This window comes from Calidris pugnax, unplaced genomic scaffold, assembly GCF_001431845.1.
Source record: "Calidris pugnax isolate Ruff unplaced genomic scaffold, ASM143184v1 scaffold225, whole genome shotgun sequence".
Lineage (NCBI taxonomy): Eukaryota > Metazoa > Chordata > Aves > Charadriiformes > Scolopacidae > Calidris > Calidris pugnax.
In genome coordinates, this window is record NW_015091072.1 from 6,064,336 (window position 1) to 6,086,002 (window position 21,667).

Below are 21,667 nucleotides of genomic sequence, written 5' to 3' on the forward strand. Positions count from 1 at the left end.
CCCAGTGTCTATCTTCAAAAACTCCTTTCTTTCTTTCAAAATACCTTAACTTTTTGCCTATTCAAAGGATAAAATAATAAAGGCTAGTGTTTCCAATCAACATTGTGTGGCAGGTTAGTGCTATCCCTGTTGAAAATATTTGAGGTAGGAACCTTTTCTACATGGTGCAGAAGATTGTTGTTTCAGATCCAGCTCTACAGGCATTACTGTGATACAAGCATTTTAATTATCATAATGTATGGGTTGGAGAAGTTGAAACAGAGTTTAAGTGATTTCAGTTTTGTAATGCCAGATAGAATTCGTGAGTCTCAAACCCACTCTTTTAGCACTAAACTGTTACTTTACTTATTCTGAAACTTAGTGAAAGCATTGTGTTGTCAAGAGAAAATTCCTATACAAGGAATTTATTAGTGATAAACCATTTGAAATAGCATATTTTAAGTTACTGTAGTTTTTTTCACCCATACATTTATTATCATCATCTCGTTCTCCTTGATGAAAGTAGCATTTTATGCCTTAGTACTTTATCTATACATTCAGTCTGTAAGCCACTCCATCTTAAAAGTTCATGGTAGATTTGGTGAGATACCATGTGCCTTGGGGAGCCTGAATGATTTATGAAAATCCTCACCCTTCATCCCCTTCCAAATACGACAGTCAGAATTCAAAGTGAGAGTAATTACAGCTGTGCAGTTAGAGCAGTTCTGAAAGACAGGGTAATATGAAGACTCCAGAGGAAATGTTAACAATTCTAATAGTTTTACATAAAAGACAGAGCGACTCTGAAAAACCAGGGGTTTAAACAAAGAATAGGTTAAAATAAAAAAGACAGAAAGACTTGAAGGCCATCAAGGGCCAGTTGAGCCATAATACTGAGGATAAGTGACCAAAAACTTGTTGTCTAAAGTACTGATATCTTGCTAGCAAATAAAGACTCGTCTATTATCTGCCCCACTAGATAAGTCACAGAGGGACACAGAGGAGTGAAATAAATCTCTTTCACTGCCTCTCTGAAATACTAAATTAAGGTTATTGGCTATATTTGACAGACAAAAAGTGTTTCATCTGTGTTGCACATAGTGAACTATTAGTGCAACTGCTGCATTTATACAAATTGAGTGGAATGCTATTGTCCATCATCTTTTTCTTTTCCTTTTTTATCCTCGTTTGAATAATTCATGCGAAAAATGATCACTTCATAATGCCACAAACTCACAGCAGGCAAAACTAATTTTACATGATATGAAAACAGATTTTATTTATTTAAGAGTAATATTTAAAGAAAACAACAACTTTTTTGACACCAGCTGCTGGGAAATAAATAGAATATTTTATGACAGAAAAAAAATCCAAATGCGTTAAAAGCTGTTCCTGAGAGATGGATTAAAAAATAAAATATAGACATTGGGCAGATAAATTTAACTTTGGTGGCCACTGATGTAATTCTACTCCTTAGGGGAGTGGAGAGTTTTCTGGAGGAAGGGAAACTTCAGAGGAGTGGTAAATTGTGCATAAGAAGTTCTCCGAATAGCTGGTCTCTGTGTGCTGGTGACTGGGGACAACTTGGGTGACAGCTCCGCGGAGGCCTTTTACATCCTCTAGACCAGATGTTTTTTTTTTCCCTCAAGTGTCTGTTGCGTGAGAAGCAAGCCTCATTTTTTGTCAAGTTTTTCCATATCTGACCTTAGCTTTTTAGCGGGAGGAAACACTGAAGAGCTAGGATGCGATGTTAAGCTACAGGGGTTTTTTTGTTGGGTTTTTTTGGTTTTTTTTCCCCTTGACCTGGCTTGATGAGTGCTGCAAGAGGTATTCAGGAGGGAGGGGGGGGGGAATAAATTTAAAAAAAAAAAAAAAGTAAAAATAAAATAAGTCTGTTGATGGTGCTGTGTGCTGCTTTTCCTCCCGGAGGAAGAGGGTGCAGTGTGGGGGGAACGGAGGCAGGCAGTGCTCAGTGTGCAAGCCTCTCCCCTCTGGCTGGGATCTGCTGGTTGGTGTGGGGCTGGGCTGGGTGCCACGGGACGTCCTGGGCTTCGTCCCGGCCGCCCCAGAGTCCAAGGAGCGAGTGGGTTGGTGCCCAGTTTGGGCGGCGTGGGGCGGGGAGGAGGAGATGGAGAGCAGGAGGGGAAAGCTGCACGGTGTTTTAGCCCAAGAGCAGTCGGAACAAATACCACCGGTAATATAAATGTTGTTTATTGCATTTTCATGTAAAATTGTTTAACTTAAAAACTCTTAGTGACAGAGGGAATGTAAATCTGAGGCTGAGAGCCTGAGTCACCAGCAGAAGTTTATTATTATCCCCCGATAACAGCTGAATTCCAGCCTTTCTGCATGCTATAAAACGGGGCAGTTTTGTCTATTATTGGCGCCGTGTGCACCGCTATAGTTAAGAGTTTGTCAGCAGTTCAACTGTAAGCCCCTATTTTCACGGGTTTATAACTCAACTGTTAAAAATTCACTCCAGGCTGAAACTTGGCACACAAGATGAAGTCTCTGCAAGTTATGCTGAAACTTAGGCTGTCCTCAGGCAGCTTCCTGACAGTGTTAAAAGACATGAGGTGTGTGTATGGCTCCTTTCAAAAGACAAGAGAGCACAGGGACAAGGGCCCAGCATTTTCTGCTTTTCATTTAAAATCACGCTGCGGTTGGATTCTGGCTTGCTTAGAGGGAGCACCCCGATGCCCCTCAGTATTCTTGAATATGTCTTAAATGTGGAATGACTTAAGTTATGTAAAATTTAAATAATTATCTGTTCTTTTCCATGTTAGTTTTGCATGGAGAAAAATCCATGAAGCACTTTGTATGCATCTATTTAAATGGGAATTAAACACACTGTTGTTTTCCTACGCTTTAAGGTCTATACAGCATTTAACATTTCCATTTAACTAGGTGCTATTAATTGGTTGTATAGAGTTTTGATGCTGTAACATGCTCTAAGTGTATGAAGTATATTGTTATTTAATACCTCCAGTAATATTTTCCAAGAGATGGATTTCAAGGCCATAAATGCAGTTGTAACTACTGGGTAGTTAAAATGATGCAACCTTTGCTCTGACCCAATGTCATTTGGTACAAAGCATGGTGTAATCACATGACGAGAGCGTGGTTTAGTGTATTTGTATGCTCTAGTTCATCAGGGTATGAAGATCAATGCTTTTTTTGAAGGGGCATTCGTTTTTCAAACTGGTTGGATGCTTTTATAGGATTACCATCTTGGCAGTAACGCCATCGGGTTACTTTAGATTTTGTAGATGGTCATAGTGAGTACCTTTGGTGCTACAGACTGGCAAGAATCCTTTAAAGAAAGGAAGTGAATAGTGGTAACTCTTCATTTGGTCACGCAGATTTGTAAGTAAATACGTCCAGCTATGAAATCTGAAATTGGCCTGGGAAAATGAACCTTTCTGTACATCAGCATCAGAAGCATGGGCAAAAATTTCAAGAGAAGGTCTATCTGAGGTGCAACAGGAGGCAAAGGGTAAAAAAAAAATCAGTGGAGTAAAAATCAGCCTCTGACATATATGGAAAGATGGTGCTTGTCTTGCTATCATTAATAAATATAAAATATGTATTTGAAAAACATGTATTCATACTTTGCACATACAATTTTGTTTATTTTTTTCCTTACTTGATGTATTAAAGATCTAAATCTTGGCTTATAGCCATTGGTTAAAGGACAGCACTAGATGAAATTGGCCCAGTGAAACAAATTATCTTCTTTTATGCAGTTATAAATCAGAAATAACCGTGGATTTTCATACAGGTGTCAGTGTTTTGGATTTACACTAGCATATATCTAAAATCAAAATTTGGCCAGCTATCTAAAATTTGGGAGTTTCAGTTTGTGTTGTGAGGTAGCAGTTGGTTGGCATAGGCCTCCTTTTGCTGAGGTCATCTGTTCTCTCCGCCGACATCCGCGCCTGCAAAAAAAATGTCATTATCTTAATATCCACTCTTCTTGATGGATGACTCTCGTACCTAACCTTGATCATCTCTGCAGAAAAAGTTGAAGTACAGTCCTCTGGGATTTGGTACCAAATATTTAAATGTCTTATTGCATTGGAAATAGTAAATCCATGTAATGAATTGTAACTAGCAGTGAGTCTGAGGTGAATCTTCTGGAACTAACTTTTTGGCTAAACTTTATTTGAATTCAGGCACTGTTGGCAGAGCATGTGAAAGGGCTTGAGGTCAAGGGGGTGCATAACTGATAGAGTTCCATGTGATCAGTCTTGGAGGTCTCAGTTTAAAAAGCATCATTAACTTAGTGTTACCTTTCAGTGCCTTTCTAAAATCTTTCATTTTAGACAAGAGGCCTGCGTGCAGAATTTAAGAGGCTTATTCTCTTACACAGAAATAATGCTGCTAAGCTGCTAGAAATCTCGGCAGCTTAATATAAATGTTCAAATAAAAAAGTTAGTATTTTAACTGTATAACCTTCAAATATAATTAATAATGAAATCCTAAGCAGGAGCCTAGGGGAAAGCATTTGGATTCTTTCTATTTGTGGAATAGGTGCAGGTCTCTAGTGTGCAGTTGAAAATAGGGACTAAATATGAGCTGATGATTTGGAAATCACTAATGTGCACTGTTGAATACGGTCATAGTTGGGATATAAAGTAGAGCACAGGAGAAAATGAAAACAGAGGGACCCAGGCCACCAACTTCACACTCAGGTAAAATACCAAACTTGCATACTAGGTGGAGGTATTCAGATGCAGAGTTTTTTCATTTGGCCTGAGGATTAAATTAATAAATATTAATAAAATTAAATAAAAATTAATAGATAAAATCCTGCCAGTGCAGGAGGTAGCATGTTACTTTTTTTCCTCATTCCATTTCCAGTGCCACCCAAATTATTATTCTGGAGCATAATTACAGGAAACAAAAATCGCTGTAAGAGGGTGTGTTGTGGCCACCTTTATGATGAGCCTATTAAGATTTCTAGCACAGCAAGATGCTTTCCAGAAACACAGCTTCCCAGAGAAAGAAGATGTTTTAATCCAAAGGTGCTGGTCATATTCTAACTCAGAAAAGGCAAAAAGAAACTGTCCAGGTAATCAAGGGCCTTCTCAAGAGTGACGCATGTTCTCCAGTGTGGTTTGAAAACGTTGCTCTTTATGTGCTTACTCTTTTCAGCACCTGTATACGACTTCCATGCTTGAAGGACACGTTGGAGGGCCACCGGTTTGCTCCTTGATGTAGTGCTTAAGCTCTGCAGTGGTCTTAGCTGTAAACAGGAACTATGTGATTATATGCTGGGATTTTTGCCCCAGTAATGAAATAAGCAGAGGGGAAAACTGTCTGCAGGTACTTCAAACATAAGGGATGTCCACATAGTACTCTTCCAGAGTTTTAGTGGAAAAGGCAGAAGCCCTGAAAATGACTAGCTATTCTTCTTATTTGCCAGCTCTTTAAGCAGATTGCAGCACATGCTGAAGGCTTGATTAAGGTATAAATGAGGGTCAGGTTGGGGGTTGCCACATCAAAATCCTAAGAGTCACACGATTGGGTAGGAAAAAGAAAAAGAAAGATGCGAGTGGAAAACAAAGTTCAGCATTCACAGTAGTCAGCATTTCCATGTTACTGTCACACTGTGTGACCTGAGGTATTGCTGTTATTTTCTGTGTAGGTATCGGTTGCCATTTTACTGACAGCTTCTGGAAAAGTGATGGTATTGGCTAATGGAGCAATCATACTCCTTGTCAGAGAAGAAAAAATTATTTTTAGACTTGGCTTTTACAACAACACCCTGAAATGGTTGATGATGCCTAAAAGGGACAACGTAGTTCACATAGCCTGTTTTTCAAACAGGAAGAAGCAAAAATCTCATAAAATGTGGAGAGGACACTGCAGATTGACTCTGAGTCTACTTCTCTAGACCCCCACCCCCAGCATGGTAACTACCAGGGCTGCATTTCAATCCTGTGTTGCAGGCCATGTCGTGTTGTACCCTGTCCGTTCCCTTACGGTGGCTGCATCATCCCTCCTCTGCCTCTCAGCAGCAATAACTCTTTGCCTCAAGAGCTGTCGCCTGGGTTTTTGTGACTGACTGTGGTGGCTGTAGGAGAATTTCTGTTCTGTGCTGCCTTCTCCTTGGGAAAAACAATGAGCTGATGGAAATACTTGTCTGTATCCAGCCCATTGTGACCCAGTGCATTAATGTTTTCAGATTATGCCAAATCTTTCTCCCACCTCAAGCAATTAAAGGATGTACTAATGAATGGCTGTTTAGTGACTTCAGATTGTTTATAAAGGCTTGAAGTCTTTGATGTAACCTTTCACATGTTATGGTTGTGTCTAAGTGTGCCTTGCACCATTAACAGTCATTTATTTTCTGTAGCCAGAAGCTGTCTGGTTTGAAGTTGCAGAAACTGAATTAAACTTTTTCCCTTACTATGGATTCAGAAGAATGTTCTGGACACCTTAAGACATTTGCAGATAAAGATTCCAGATATCCAAAATAGTAGCAGATCCCTCTAATAATAGATTTCAGAGTTCTGTTTGAGATCCTAATTTTTTTAGCAATGTTTGTCAAACCTCATGTCTCTGTAGGGCATACAAATTGTTCATCTTAGCCGAAATCAGATATTAAATGCTTAATAGATCTGGAATGCAGGTCTAGTCTTTGCACTTCTTTAGCTGTCAATTAAAAGAGGAAGATTTTTTTTCCTTCTCCCCAAAATGGTGATTCTCGGTGATATGTAGCCTTTCTCTCACCTCAAGAAGTTAGTAAGAAGACTTCTTGTCATAGGGTTCATTTTTATCAGGACTGCCAAAGGTAGTAGAGGAGAAAAATGCACTTCCAGTAATTTTCAAGAAACAATTTGTTCAGTGAGCACTGGAATTTATGAATCTAGATTTTCTACGGATTAGTGTTGTGGTTGATTGACTTGCTGCCTAAGAAGTTGTGACCTCTCACTGAAGTATTTTCTGGGTTTAAAGATGTTTATAAAACCAATTCTGTACTTCTTAAGGTATGAACTTGTACTGTTGATTCTGTCTGGGAGGAATGAATAGCGTCTCTCTCTACCCCTGCCTTTTTTAATGAAGCTTCTAGCAATCAGCTTTTTTACTCAGGGTTGTATCTCTAGCAAATGTGGTTGAAATTGGTAAATTAAAAGAGTATTAGGGAGAGGATGTGTCCAGACAGCATAATTTTAGCCTAAAGGAGACCAAGAGGAAAAACTGGTGTCCAGAGATAGGATATGCTTAGTTATTCCAGATTTAACCAATGATTTGCTCTATGACCTTTGGCAAACCACTTGTCTCTTTATGCAGTAAGAAAATATCAATTGATTGAATTGATCTCCATGTGGGATGAGGGCCAGTTTCAGATTCCTGACTGAGGATCTCAGGGTTCTTTATTGCCAAATACTGAGAAGGTAGAAGGTAATGGTAAACAGGCTGTCAGTATTTTCTTAAGATATGCTGACATATCTCTTGATAATGATTCATACTGAAAGGTTTGAGCAGGTTTCGCTGATTGAATAATGCAGGTGAAAATGTTTTTCTGAATTGAGGACAGCTTGGGTATGGACTGTGCAGCCTGAAGAAAGGAGACCTAAGAGCATTTATGGGTTTGAAAGGTTTTCCTGAACATTAGCTTATCGTTAATAAAAAGATCTCCCAGAAATTAGGAGAGATTTGTTTAACCCTTCATTTAATACCTATAATTTATTGCAAATTGAAATTCACCATAAAAGAAACAGACATCAGTTTACTTGCTTCGTTTGGGGTCAGGTTTTTATTTTTGTTTTTTTCATACACTGGCAAATCTGTGAAAAGCAAAGCATCAAGGCTTCTTTTTCGTTCCTTTCACCTGTCTGTAATCTATACTAGAGCCAATCCCCCCCTTCTTTTCTTATTTTATCATGTGGTGAGACATATGAGCCATACAGTGGGAAGCTGGGTATGAGCATCAATTCTAATGAACAGGTGTATGGAGGACTGATAGGTCAGGTCAGCTTAAAGCTTAAAAGCAAATCTTTACTAGACTGGCATTCATTAACAATACATATAGCCAATAGTTGTCAGTCATTATTAGTTATTATAACTGCATATTCAGACAGTTGGTTCTTGGCAATCCCGTTTTACGTTAGCTGTGAGTGTACAACACCACAGAGTTGATGCCTCATGGTTGTCCTATAGTCCCAGGTTGGGACCTATAGTTCCTCAAGAGCCCAAATGGTTCTGATTTTGCTATCCCTGTGGCCCTTGAACTTTGATTACTTTGCATGCGCAGAGTTTGAGCTCTCTGTCAAGCATAAGGCTGACCATTTGATGTATCATAAACTTCACATTTTTTGATTGTGTAATAAAATCGTTGGTGTTTTCAGAATTTGTTATAGCACTTCATAAAAGGGAGAGGGTGTTTTATGTTGGTTCTTGTTTTGGCTTTTTTTTTTTTTTTTTTGTCTGTGGTATGGAAAGTTGAGATGAAGCTGTTTCCTCTACGGGGGTCTGTGACGCTACCAAATTTTCCATAGTTGTGACTGCCACATATGGTTTTCTGTACTCACTAGTCTCCAAGTCTCTTTTTCTATTCTGTGGGGAGTCTTCAGTGAATATCAACAAGCAGGCATAAAGCAAGAAATCTCAGGGGTCATCAGTCAGAAGTTACATGAGACTATGCCAAATTACATTTAATGCATTTTTTTGAACTCAGGACCTTGGTTTATTTTTACCAAAAATTATTAACAGAAAGCCAACTTGTCCCAGTTGTCAAAAGATGGTTGGAAACTGTGTGTGACAAAGACCACGTTAGGATGTCTCTAAAAATGAGGTGTGAAGTCTTGAGCTATGTAGCCCTTATCTATAGTGGAGGAAAATAGAAGGCTGCTTCTGGCCATCTCTGTAGACAGGGCCGGGGATTGGTGGTGTAACAGATGAATTCATCACTATGTGGTTCCCCTGGCATTGCTTGCACAGTGCCAGTGTAGCATGATGCCTCTCTTAAAGACAGAATGAAGTACTGACTACAAAGAGGTAGTTAAAAACTGCAAGTGTTCTAGCTTGAAAGGGAGGATCCTAGACCTCTGATGTCCTTGCATAGTTATTTTGTTTATGCCAAGCAGGAAAGAACTGCTGTTTTGGTTCTCAGTGTACAAACCAGTTGGCTTGGTATGGCATGACATTATGAAGAACCATGCTACTTCTTTGCAAGACGGGATCTGCAATGATGATTCACTTCATTTTACTGCTTTCCTTCAGTCTTGGCTCCAACCCTGCGGTGTATTGTTTTAGCTTTTAATCTTCCACTAATGGCATTGATATTCTAGGGTGAGTGATACTAACAGAGTTATCTGTAGGAGTTCCACTGGCAAGAGCACTCATTTATTTCTTCTTGGATAGATACAAGCTCAGTTTTGGATCTTTGCACTTTAATCTCCTTTTGAGAGAGTTTGGTATGATCAGAAGAGAAGGAACAGGTTATCATTCTCCTCAAAATTCTTGTCTAGTCTGGTTTACCTGTCTATGTCTCTTTGCTTCAAGCAATGACAACATCAGAAACTATTTTTCTTTATTTAAGGACTTCTTGAAATATTTAGATGACATTACACACGGTTTCAATTCTATATAGAAAGTTCCATTGGTTCTTTTAGCAAGATAGGTATTTTTCCAAGGTTGCTTAAGAACTTGCATTAAGAAGGTTAACAAACAGTATTTTGAACATCTGGAAGAATAAAAATCCTGCTTAATGCCTCCAACTTTAATATTAAATATAATTATCCAACCTTCTGCACCCGCGAATCAAGAAGTTATCCACCATACCTTTCAAGAAAATAGCATTGTACCATTCAAAGTGCAAAGGGAATCTACAACAGAAAAGAAAAAGAAGAAATCCTGAAAAAAAAGAAAGAAAAAAGGTAGTTTTTGTAAAGGAAACTACTGTACAGCATTGTACTTATAACCTAAACAGTATGAATTTTAAGTTGTCTTATAAGCTATATCTGATGAAATGAAAACATGACATTTGGATAAAACGTGACAAAATTTGGGATTGGTACAAGGCATGTCCCACAAAGATGCATACAAGGTTATGAAAATAAAAGAACATCTGCATTTCTTCTATCAACATACACATACATGTGTGTAACTTTCAAAGCAAAAGTGCAGAAGTTTCCTCTCACTCTCCTTCCTCCGCCATCCATACTGTACTTAGTCCTTTCAGCCTCTTTTTTTTTTTTACAGAAAACAAGAAAATGCACTGATTTCAATTTTTAGGGTTGCAAATGATCTTTGAAGATCCCTTCCGCTTTAATATTTCTAGCTTCTGACTTTCAAAAAAAATGCCGTTTTACCTAAAAGGGCAACATGTTTACAGATTGTATGTGAAATCACTTTTGAGAGTAATGTGTTTCCTGAACGTCTCTATTTTTAGCATGGTGATAGCTGAAAGCAAAGAACCCTTCCTAATTGGAACTGTACTTGTGGGAACTTAAAGATAGGGTTCTTAATTTTTTCCTGATATGGACATGACTTAATGTGGGAAATCTGAGACAATCATCCTCTGATTAATAGCTGTGTGGCTTCTCTCCCCTCCAGGTTGGAATTCAGTAGTTTTCTATTTGAGAAGAAACTATGGTTTCTTCCAGTGCAAAGTTAAATATTGAACGTATTTTCAGCTGGTTTTTGGTTGGTGTTTTGTTTTGTTTTTTTTTCTTTCAATGCAGTTTAGCAACTATGAATAATGTGAGCCAGAGCAATGTGACTAGCGAGTTTTCTGCTGGCCATTAGCAAGAGCCTCACCAGTGGTACGTGGACCGTCATGCTGCTTTAAGAGAAATGGTGATAGTGCATGACTCTTTAGATGCCCCACAAATAAACTCTGGCCTAGAACATTTTGTTAGCATTCTAAGAACAATAAGGAAATGCAGATTTAATAGGCTGATATGTTTAAGTGGCCTTGGTACCATCTTAACAGGGGGACTTTCTGCAGCCTGCAGAGCTAGGAAGTAGTTCTGTTCTCATTTACTGTGTAGGGCTTCCTCCTTTTGGACTTTATATGGCATAGAACAAAGGAAAAACAACTTTTCTCCTGTAATTCACCAGTGGAAGAAGCATTCTTAAATACGTTAGAGAGATCTTTATTTGTCTCTGTGAACATCAGGGCCCTACTGTACTGGTTATTTTTTTTATTAATGCAGACTTACAATTCAATGAGGACAGAAAGGAGACCGCCGACTACATAAAATTCTGGGCTGGTTTGAGTTACCGCTCAGGAGACAGAAAGTCCCTCTTTTGCCCAAATATGAGGTTCTGTCACAGTTAGGGAATACAAACCCGTTAATGTTGTAAGGGCATTGTTAAAGAGTAGAAGAAGTGCATGAGGGGGAGGCTTGTGTCAGATGATTACAGCAGAGGATCTGGCGACTGGACTTCTGAGTTCTGCTCTAGCATCTCCAGATCTGCCGGGGGGATAATGTAGCTGTTGTTGGCATGCTATATCTCTTGATGGAAAAGAAAGCGTGTTTCTGAATAATTTTGAGATTTAAGGAGCAAAGGCTGAATGCATTTGGGAATTTCTGCCCAATTACTGTACCAACTGATTATAGGGGCATTTGACTACATGTAATCGAAAGCAAACCTCCATTCAACTGAAATTAAATAATACAGTCTTTTACATAGTAGTGTCTATTAGTACACACAGATGGTGTATATAACTCCTAGAATCTTGTTGTTTTTCTTGTAAACTATTGCCCTAAAGTTTGGCTTCTTATCATATTTCTTTTTTTCTGCTTGCATTAGAATAAATGGGCAACAGTCTAAAAACAGGTAGCCACAGAGTGGAAGAGCAGTTGGTCATTTGTTTCCTGGTGGGTTAATGTATTTTGCAAATACCTTTATTGTGGAAGATACAGGTTCAAATTTTGTTCCTTATGCATTGCTTAGTATTGATGCAGGGAGAAAAGTGAGATGGTCTGCATTATTTCAAAGAGAATTCCTCAGCGTATGAAAAGAAACTAAGCAGCTTCTCCGTGATAGACCCACTTCCTTTGTATAGTTATTTGTAGAGAAGATACTTCAAGAGTGCTGATCTCTTTCTGGGGGAGGTGCAGAGGAGGGAAGGAGAGAAGGGTTTTAGATCTTCCACGCAAATTACAGGCAGGTTCATCTTTGGTAAATGTAGATGCATTTCAGTTACGATGACAAAAAATCTTGAAGGATCTCTGATTTTAATTCCATCAAGGTATACTGAAGAAATAAAAAGTGTAGTTGTATAATATGTAAATCATCTTTTTTTTTTTTTTAATTTGTGAATATTTTTTTAACTGTCTTAGCAGTTGGGCCTGAAATATTTTTCTGGGCTTAGTGGTAACACAAAGGCATTAGATCAAGAATGTTCCAAGATTCAGATTGGCTGGTATTTGCTTATATCACCATGACTGAATGTTACCAGTTTTAAAATGCTTTTTTGTTGTTCAGAAAATTTTAAAACAGCTTTGATTTCAAACATGAAGCTTGGCAAGTGACTGATCCATAATGTGTTTTAATCACTTCTGGTATTTTGGAAAAGACTTGAAAAAGATTGAAGTTGTTGTTTTATTAGAAATCTAGTTACCTAGATTTCTGAACTTCTCCTCTTCTTCTTTACCTTTAACACAGCATATGGTCTTTACCTGTAACATTAGCATATGGTCTCGTATTCCTTTGCCTAGTATTAGTGTTAACATGGTGGAACTTAATTTTGTATTTTGCTGTGCACAATTTTTTGCTATTTTTTTTTTTTTATCTGCTAAAAAATTATATACCAGTTTCAGTTCTGTTGTTTGGTTGACCACCAGGGGGGTACATTTGATTTCATCTGTTTTGTTTAAACATTGATTATGGAACAGGTTGAATACCCAGCCTTATTCTTCTAATAATAATATTTTATTGTATATTAGAGGTGTTTTGTTTTTTGTAGTGCAAATGTACCTAGAGTGAATTTTAGTTCGAACAATTCAGTCATTGCAGAAGCCCTACTAGCCAGAACTCATATGTAGCATGTACTCTTCATCTTATGTGTTTGAAGCAGAGATAAATATTTCATAGATTTAAGTGTGTACACTCTATAGCTCAAGGTTCCTGCAATACCTAGTAATATAATTTGTATTGGACCAGGCCGACAGGATGCTGAGGTCTCTGAGTCCAGTCCTACAACATATTTAGATATACTTTGCTTCTAGCAAAAGTACCCATTCTTTTTAAAAATCCATTTTAAACTTATCTAGTAATTATGCTGTTGCTTTATTAGCTAGATTTTGCAGGATGTGGCTGGCAGTACAAAAACCTCTTTGTTGTTTTTACTAATATTAAAAGTAAATGGAAGACTTTCTCCCTTTTTTTTTTTCCCCAAATATTATTTCCTGTTCTGACACAGTGATCAGTTTGAATCATTGCTGATATATTCTCTTTTTCTGTGTTGTTTCCGGGGGAAAAAAAAAATTACAATAGAGCTTTGCCAGATCATAATGCAGGAACTGAACTTCTCTGAACTTTCATATAGTTCCAGCTTGGTCTGAGTTTCACTTCTTGTAGGATGATGTGTAATTAAAAAAGAATTATATACATGGACTTTACTGGGAAATATTTGAGAGCCCGCATTGGTGTTACATTAAAAGTTTAAGCAGCAGATTTACAATACAGTCCAAAGGTCTGAAAGTCCTCTGGTATTAAATTTCCAAAGATTTCTGAGATGAATGAAATTGGGGGGGTTTGGTAGCATTGTCCCTGTAATATTGAGTCTCAATAGCCTGTACAATAAGATATTGTTCAGTATCCTCCTTGGGCCTTGAGCTTAATATGGCAGTTACATAAACTGAAATAATGTGAAACTTCTGGTTTGTGCATGACATTGTGCAAGATGAAGCTGGTTTTGGACTTCAGGTTAATGGCCTACTGGCAAAAGAATAAGTGATGTGCCTAAGTAAGAGTGCGTTGATTTGTGCTTCTGCACATGGTGGAATAAACTCAGTCCATGCATAACTTGGAAGAGTCCCGAGACCACTTGAGGTGCATCTGCTTAAATGAAATCTAAACTTAGCCTGTAGTTCTAACTTTACTTTCTATTAACTGTACTTTCACAGAATAACAGAATATTCATGGTTGGAAGGGACCTTTGAGATCATCAAGTCCAACCACCAAAAAACCAAACCAAACCAAAAAAACCCAACACCCACCCATCCACACCACACCCACCCACAGACAGACAAAAACCAAGAATCTTGGGCATCAAAGCATGCCCTGAAGTGCCACATCCACATGTTTCTTAAATATCTCCAGGGATGGTGACTCCACCACCTCCCTGGGCAGGCTGTTCCAGTGCCTGACCACTCTCTCAGTAAAGTAATTCTTCCTAATATCTGATCTAAACCTCCCCTGCCACAACCTTCTGTTAAAAGGTAGCATGTCCCTTCTTACAAGTCAGAATACCAAGATCCCCCCGGGGTCCTTGGTAAACTTGTAAAGATAAATTCCAAAGGAAGTGGGCAGAAGGCCCTTGTAAAAACTACATGACAAAGCAGGCGGTTGCTTAGGTTAACAAAAGAGTGATGGACCCCACGTCCATCAAATGTGTTCCAGGGCCCCAGAAGCCCCATTTGCTGCTGCTCTGGAGAACTGCAGGGGCTGTTGCCGTCCTTGTTCTCTCCACTCCTTTGACATCAACTAGAACTTCAATATCCTAACTGTAAGAAAAGAAGTCAGATGACCTTCATGACCACAGCGGCTGTGAATTTGATTTTAGTTTGCTGTGCAAGGGAGTAAATTTCACAACTAGACCATACCATTATAGAGTAACATGACGAAGTTCTGTGTTCACAGAGTGAAAGCCTTGTATTTCCAAGTTCAAAACCAAATTCTGCTGTTCAGTAACATTTTTTACATTTTAAGATACATTAAATACCACATTGTTCTGGCTCATGCACATCTCCATTATTTGGATCTTACAATTTTGATTACTTTTGCATTTGATATGTTTCTTATTTCTGAATCATGAGTTTTCGATGCTGTCAACATTCACATTCTTCTTCTCATCCTTAATGAATCTGTTCAATGATAATAATCCTAGAATCCATTGCTTGGCATCAGAGTAGATTCTTCTTTCTATTCTTATCTAATGCCATTGATTAATAACTCATTGCTTCCTATCTGTCAGACAGTTTTTATCCACCTTATTGTATTATTATCCAGACCATAATTCTCTAGTCTCTCGATGAGCTTCCTGTGTGGTACTGTGTCAAAGGCCTTGCTAAAATCCAAACAAATTATATCCGCCACATTTCCTTTATCCGCCCAGTTTGTCACTGCACTGAAATACCCATCACAATGAAACATTTATTGATATAAGTTTCTGTGTTAAACTAGAATAAATGTGAAGGTTCTGCTGTGATTATATGATAGAGCCTGCTTCTTAACAGGTATTATCATTTTATGCACTAAAGATAATTTGAGCCATGGGAGATGATACCATTCAACAGGAGCAGTGAGGCTGTGAAGATCAAAGCATTATGAACCTTGAAAAGAAGTGGGAGAAGCTTGTATGCTACAATAACTTGTAAAGGGCATAAGCAAAGTCCTCAAGCTGTATTCCAAGAGATGCTCAGAGAATATCAGCTTCAGTACTGCTTCACAAAAAAACTGTATCTTTGGAGAAAGAATTGTTTGGGCAAGGCCTCGTGAAAGCTGCATGCTGTCACTGTTCCTGTTCCTTGGGAACATAAACAGGATCTAGGGACAGCTTGTGCAAGAAAACAGTTGGAATAGGGAATATCATGGTTTTCAGCAGCCAGCTTGATTACCATCATCGTCCCTGCGTAGGAGGAAAGCTTCAAGAGGTATTTAGAAGGATGCTGGGTCCCACCTGGCCATAGCAGAACTACCAGTTGAACTGCACTTCAGGAGTCCAGGTCAGGTCTTAAGTGCAGTTATAAAGAGACTAACTCTTCAGTGGGTTGAGAAGTTCAGCTTCTAATGTGCTTTCACAGCTGGGCTTCTCAAGTACTTATTGCTTAGTCTGGTAACTGTAGGAATAAATGAGAGGGGTGGGCTGTGCTATTACGGGATTCAAAACGTTTAACAGGTATGAGGGCCCTTGTGGTGAAATCGCACCCAGTACCTGCTTCAGAGTGACCATTAGGGTGGATTATGCATCGCAGCTTTTATTCAGTTGAGTGTCTCTAACTTTCTGAAACCCACATTTCAAGGAGCGTTAGTCTTTGCCCAAAGGCAGTATTTTTCATACTTGAACAAAAATAGTTCAAACACTGTTGAGGACGGGGTGGAGTGTGTGAAAAGTAGCCAAAAATACACCTTTTTCCTGATTAAAATGCTTCTTCAGCTGAAACAGCCATGGTTTGGAAATTAAAATTTGTAATGGATACAGTCTTCACTGGGAAAGTAAACTCAAAAGATGAATGTCATAAGGAAGATGAAATCTCTGTGGGCACACAGCTTTGCAGTGACCTAATAACAGATGGAAATTTACCATTTTGATAAAGAAACCTTTGGTCTCCTGTTGCCCGTTACTGCAGTGACTGGAACCCTCAATCCCAGCACAATGCTGTAGATTGTCCTCTGCTCCTGTTCTACTAAATCACCAAAAAACCCCAGGTTTCTCCCATCAGCAGCTCTGTGACCGCACAGTTCTAGAGTTAGGAAGAAGCCCAGTTCAGCGCCACTATACCATACAAATGGCCATGAATTCAAAGACTAAACTGGAAACGGCCATGTGTACTTCTAAAAGTGTACAAAGGGCCCCAATTCAGGAAAACATTCCTTTTGGGGAGGATTCTTTAGCACAGGCATTACCATTTTTTTTCTTTTTTACTCTATCCCCTCAAGACAAGAGAATGGTGACAAAATAAACCTGTTTATAGAGAATTAGTACCAATGAAAGTGCATTCACCTTAAAAAAAGGTGAAGTAGTGTAATGCTATATCTATGCTAATAAGATTTGTTCTTCTGCATTACTGATGAGCCTCGACAGAGCATTGTGCTGACGTATCTGTACTGGTTCCAGTTTCAAAGTTTGCTTATTTTTTTGTTAGATGAGGAGCCTGTGCAGCATCGATCTCCCTCTCTGCTTTCTGTGACACAGTTAGTCCATGACCCTGCTTATGTTTTCAAACCTAAAATGCCAGAAAGTAACCTGGGCCATATCCTAAGTCACTATTTGGACTCTGAAGTTGGAATGAGTTCTCTTGAGTGGCCCCTGAGCTTATTTGAAAATTCTCTTGAAAGTAACAGGCTTGATTTTTTTGTTGTTGTTGGTGGTGGTGGGGTGTTTTTAACCCCTTTCCCTGGTTATTGAAGAAGGCTTTCTTGATATAATTAATGAGGTTTTTTCATGAGTAAGGACACACTATTTTACTTTCTCTGAATAGTTATTTGTGGCAGTTGATTCATCATTGATTTGCAGTTCCAGAAATGAGAGTGATGATATGAGCAAGTACTTTGAAAGAGAATAATTGACCGATGTTGTAAACTCTACGTAGAAAATTCAAAAGACACCAAAAGTGTTTTGCTATATTCTTTCTTAGCCTTCCCTCTCCCCATAACTACTCAACTGTATATGATTCTCATTAACCTGCTACAGCTGACTTCAGCTATTCAAGCCCTTACAGATGCAGAACTTCCTTATTGCTAAAAGGTTGCAGAAGGCTGACATCTTCTGAAATGTATTCCAATAACAAATTATATTTCATTTTCTTCTCTTTAATTTTTGGATGGAATGAATGTGCTTCTTAGGAAAGCAGGGGGGTAGACCATAAACGTGAGTCAGGCACAGTAGCCTCAGGTGCCATGCAAGTAATGGAATATTGTTGATGAACTTCAGTCATTATATAGATGGTAGTTTTGCTGTGACAATTGTCCAGGCTCTGCACAAACTTTATGGCAAGCAAGAATCATGAGAAAGCAGTTGATACTCTACTAATGTACCTCTTTGCTGACCTGCTATACTCTTCATTCTTGCAATTCCAGCTCTTGGGCCTCTCTCAAGCACAAGTTGTTCTTGTGCCACATCCTTTGCTTTTCAGAAGGGGGTTAGGGCACTCCTTTCAGACGTTTTCCTGCCCCACACTGCTGAACATGCTCACCCGAGCACAGGAGTGCAGGCCTCCATTTCTACCTCTTGTTAGTACATACCTGTCTAAATAATTTCATCTCAAGGCCACAGGTTTCTCACTTTGTAAAACAAAAGGTATTACAGAAGTGGCAATGATTGGTATTCTGAGTTTAAGGAGATTTTCTGTAGGTTTTACTCTGGGTTTAACTTCAACCTGTAGCTAAAATAGTTCTTTAAGATGCTGTGTTTGTGTGTGTTGTAAGTCAAGAGTTCTAACTACAGCTATTTCACGATGGCAGTGATCACAGCCAGCTGTTTCCTAGGCTTCCTTTATTTTAATGGGTGGTTCATAACCCGTGCCTGCTCAGCCTGCCTTGAGGAGAGGGGCCTCTTTATCTGCAGGCACTGTGCCCCGGTACTTAACTCGCAGAACTTATATCTCCTCCTTTTCCTTTCCAATCAGAAGAACGTGCACGGAGCAGGAGGGACTTCAGGTTAAAACCAAAGAGCAGTTGTCAGGATGGTGCCCAGCATGCAGAAGGGGTGCTGTAACTTTGTGCTTTGATAGGCGAGGGCTAAATGCTTCCTCGTTCCGTACAAGAAAATGGGGGTTTTGGACAAAACTCACTGTGATGAAGTCCATGCACCAATTTATTCCTATTTAGGTCATCAGAATAGGGCTTCAGTGGTGCAGTCTGTATGCTGGCTCTCTATACAGGGATACATTTCACCGTCAGTGAATGCTCTTTGTTTTCTCAGTTGAGGTCAGTTTTTCATTGCATTCATTAAAAGAAATAGCTTTGGATTGCAAATACCGCTGCCCCTCTTCTTCCCTGCCAGCAAGCTGGCATTACAGTCCTGAAGATCTTAGAAAAGGGGTAAATTCAGAAGGGAAAGAAATGGAAGTTCAGAGAGTGAAGCTATTAGCATTTATCTGGCAGTTACGCTGTTGTCTACTTCTGATGGACTTAGGATTTTTTGCCTGGATTTCTCCACTGTTCCTTTATCTATCTTACTAGATGCCGATCAAGAAAAAGAAGGATAGTTACTTGATGTAAAGATTGTCTAAAGGAGAAGGAACATGTTTCTCAAATGATTCCTTCAAGAAAAAATTCATCTGAGCCTATAAAGGTTATCCTTTGGCAGCATCGTCCTAGTGCCTCTGTCTGGGGGTTCTTGGTCCTTCATTCGAATGCTCAAGAACTGGTTCTGTGTAAGATTTGATAATTCTTGCTGTGCTGTTCTCTTCTGTGCTCTCTGCTTTGCCTCCTGCTTTTTAATACCTCTGATCTTGACAGAATGGAAAAGTTAAACCTAAAAATAAGTTCCTGAGCTCATTCCTGTTTGTGGTATCCATGTGTGTATGAACATTTTGTATGATGTTATATTGTCTCATACATTGCATTTCTTTTTAAACATCTGTGGGGACAGATTGGGAAGGCTCATACAACACTGAATTTTGAAGAACTCTGTTTTTACTCATGGGAGAACAAATTAAAAAAATGCACTTAAGAATTGCCCCCAGCCTGTGGGACATTCAAAATCAGTATTGGATTCACATCCAGTATTTCTCTGCAGATCTCTGTCAGAGTGCTCCCGGTGAAGAGAATAGCTTTGACTTTGAATGGGGTAAATTAGGCAAGTTCTGCTGTCACCTTTTAAAAATAAAATTTAATCAAATTTTGATTTGTTCCTTTAACAAATCATTGGTACATTGTACGCATCTGTGTATGTAGCTGTATGGTTTGTTATTATGAGGCCAAATCCTGACAACTTATTGCAAAATTGTTTTAATTTATTATTAATATTTTTTTGTTTTCTCATTTCTCCTGGTTTTGGAGCCTTTATAATTAGATATAATTAAAACCACAGGTTTTAAACTCCAGTCTAACACTTAAACTCATATTTATGGTGCAACCCCTGGAGTTTTATTGTCATTCCAACTGCATTTTGAAAAAAACTATATTTTCTGTCGCATCTGTTCAAATGCTATGTCTACAGCTACCACTTCTTAATCATCTGTTTTGAACAGTAAAATGACATTTATTTTACATGATAAGAAACCTTGCAGTTTATAGAGTAGCTATTTCGTATCCCTTTACAAAAGGGTGCAAGGGACCTTTTGTCTTGTACATTTTAAAAACAGTTTTCCTCTTTTTGAACTTGTCTTTCTTCCTCTGCTCCTCCATGCAACAGTCTGAAAGTGCTACATGCTGTAGAACGGATTTAAAAAAAATGTTGTTGGCTGGCATTATGTAAAACCATATTTTCCCTTTTGGTGCGTATGTTCTGGTCCTAGCAATGTCCTTGTTTTGCTGAAATTAACATTTTTTCCCCTCACAGTCGTTGGTATGTGATGGTGTTTTTCTGTCTTCTTTAATTGTGATACTTATTTTTTTTTAATTAGTATAAGGTTGATTGTTAAAATTAAGTGGCAGAAGGCTTCTTTCCAAGTTATTCAGAGATCTTTTGCTGAAGAAATGTATTTTGCTACTCTCAATTGCCTTTTTCCCCTTCTTCTTTCATTGCGAACTACTCTGGGAAGAGCTTCTTTTAACCAAAAAAAAAAAAAAAAAAAAGAAAGAAAAAAAGGCTACGCTTGACTGATAATGCATTGCTTTGGATGGTGAAACATTATGAAAGTTTAATTTTTAATTAAATCTGAAATACCAATTATAACTGAAAGAGATTTTAACCTGTTTCTTTTCAGACTGCCTGAAGTTACATTGTAGATGCTGAAATCACTGCACCTTAAAAACAAAAAGATTAAGCTGCACTGCATTCCTGTAAGTAAAGGCTTTTCCGGTACCTTTTGTCCGTATTTTTCCTCTATATGCATCCAAAGTGTTAGCACAGTAGCTGGTCTTGGATAAAGGTCAGAGTCCCCTTGAATGGGATTTAGAAGTTCAAAGGATGTTTTATTTAAAAATTAAAACCGAACTTACATCTTGCAGATCTTTAATTTCAGACCCCTGAATAGACCATTCTTTTCTGCTTTGTTTTGAATATTACTAGGAATAGTGTGCGTCTCTGTTGACTTACAGTTTCTGTCGCTTTGTCAGTGAGGATTTCTGCACTTTGGTGCAGAGATAACAGAAAGTAGCAGAAGATTACTTATAGCATAAAATATAGTTTATTCTCTTTTCGTGATGTCGTAACAAATTTTTCTCCTTTGTAAAAGGAAAAAAAGGAACAACTTTCTGATGACATCACAGGGGGCTTCAGCTGCTTTAGGGTGTATATGAAAGCAGAAATGCCTAATTTGTCGGTGCTGTGACACAACAAAACAGTCAAAATAATGTCTTGCGCCTCTCAGCAAGAAAGGAGTCTCTTTCTAAGAGCATAGTTATTCCATAAATGCAAGTCAGATTGTACATCAGCCTGATCTACCCTTATTTAGAATCTGTTTATTGAATGTATTTGGGACAATAATTAAGATTTGGAACTTCAGTGGCTGAACAACAGGCATGCAAAAGAGGATTGGAAAATATAGTAGGTTCAGATACTCTGAATGTAATAAAATAATATATGAATAAAAGTCCAGGAGCTTGTGGATAGTAGGTAAAAATTGATTTTGATTGGATAGTACAAAACTGTGGCATATTACAAAGCAAAGTC

General features: G+C 38.4%; 1 long non-coding RNA gene across 1 annotated transcript in view; it reads left to right on the forward strand.

Moving 5' to 3' along the window:
* LOC106896861 overlaps positions 1 to 20,835 on the forward strand; it is a 143,010-nt gene extending 122,175 nt beyond the window's left edge. The window contains exon 4 of the long non-coding RNA XR_001413678.1: positions 20,760 to 20,835. This is a non-coding gene — a long non-coding RNA (uncharacterized LOC106896861). The remainder of the gene's footprint in view (positions 1 to 20,759) is intronic.
* The last annotated feature ends 832 nt before the right edge of the window (positions 20,836 to 21,667 follow it).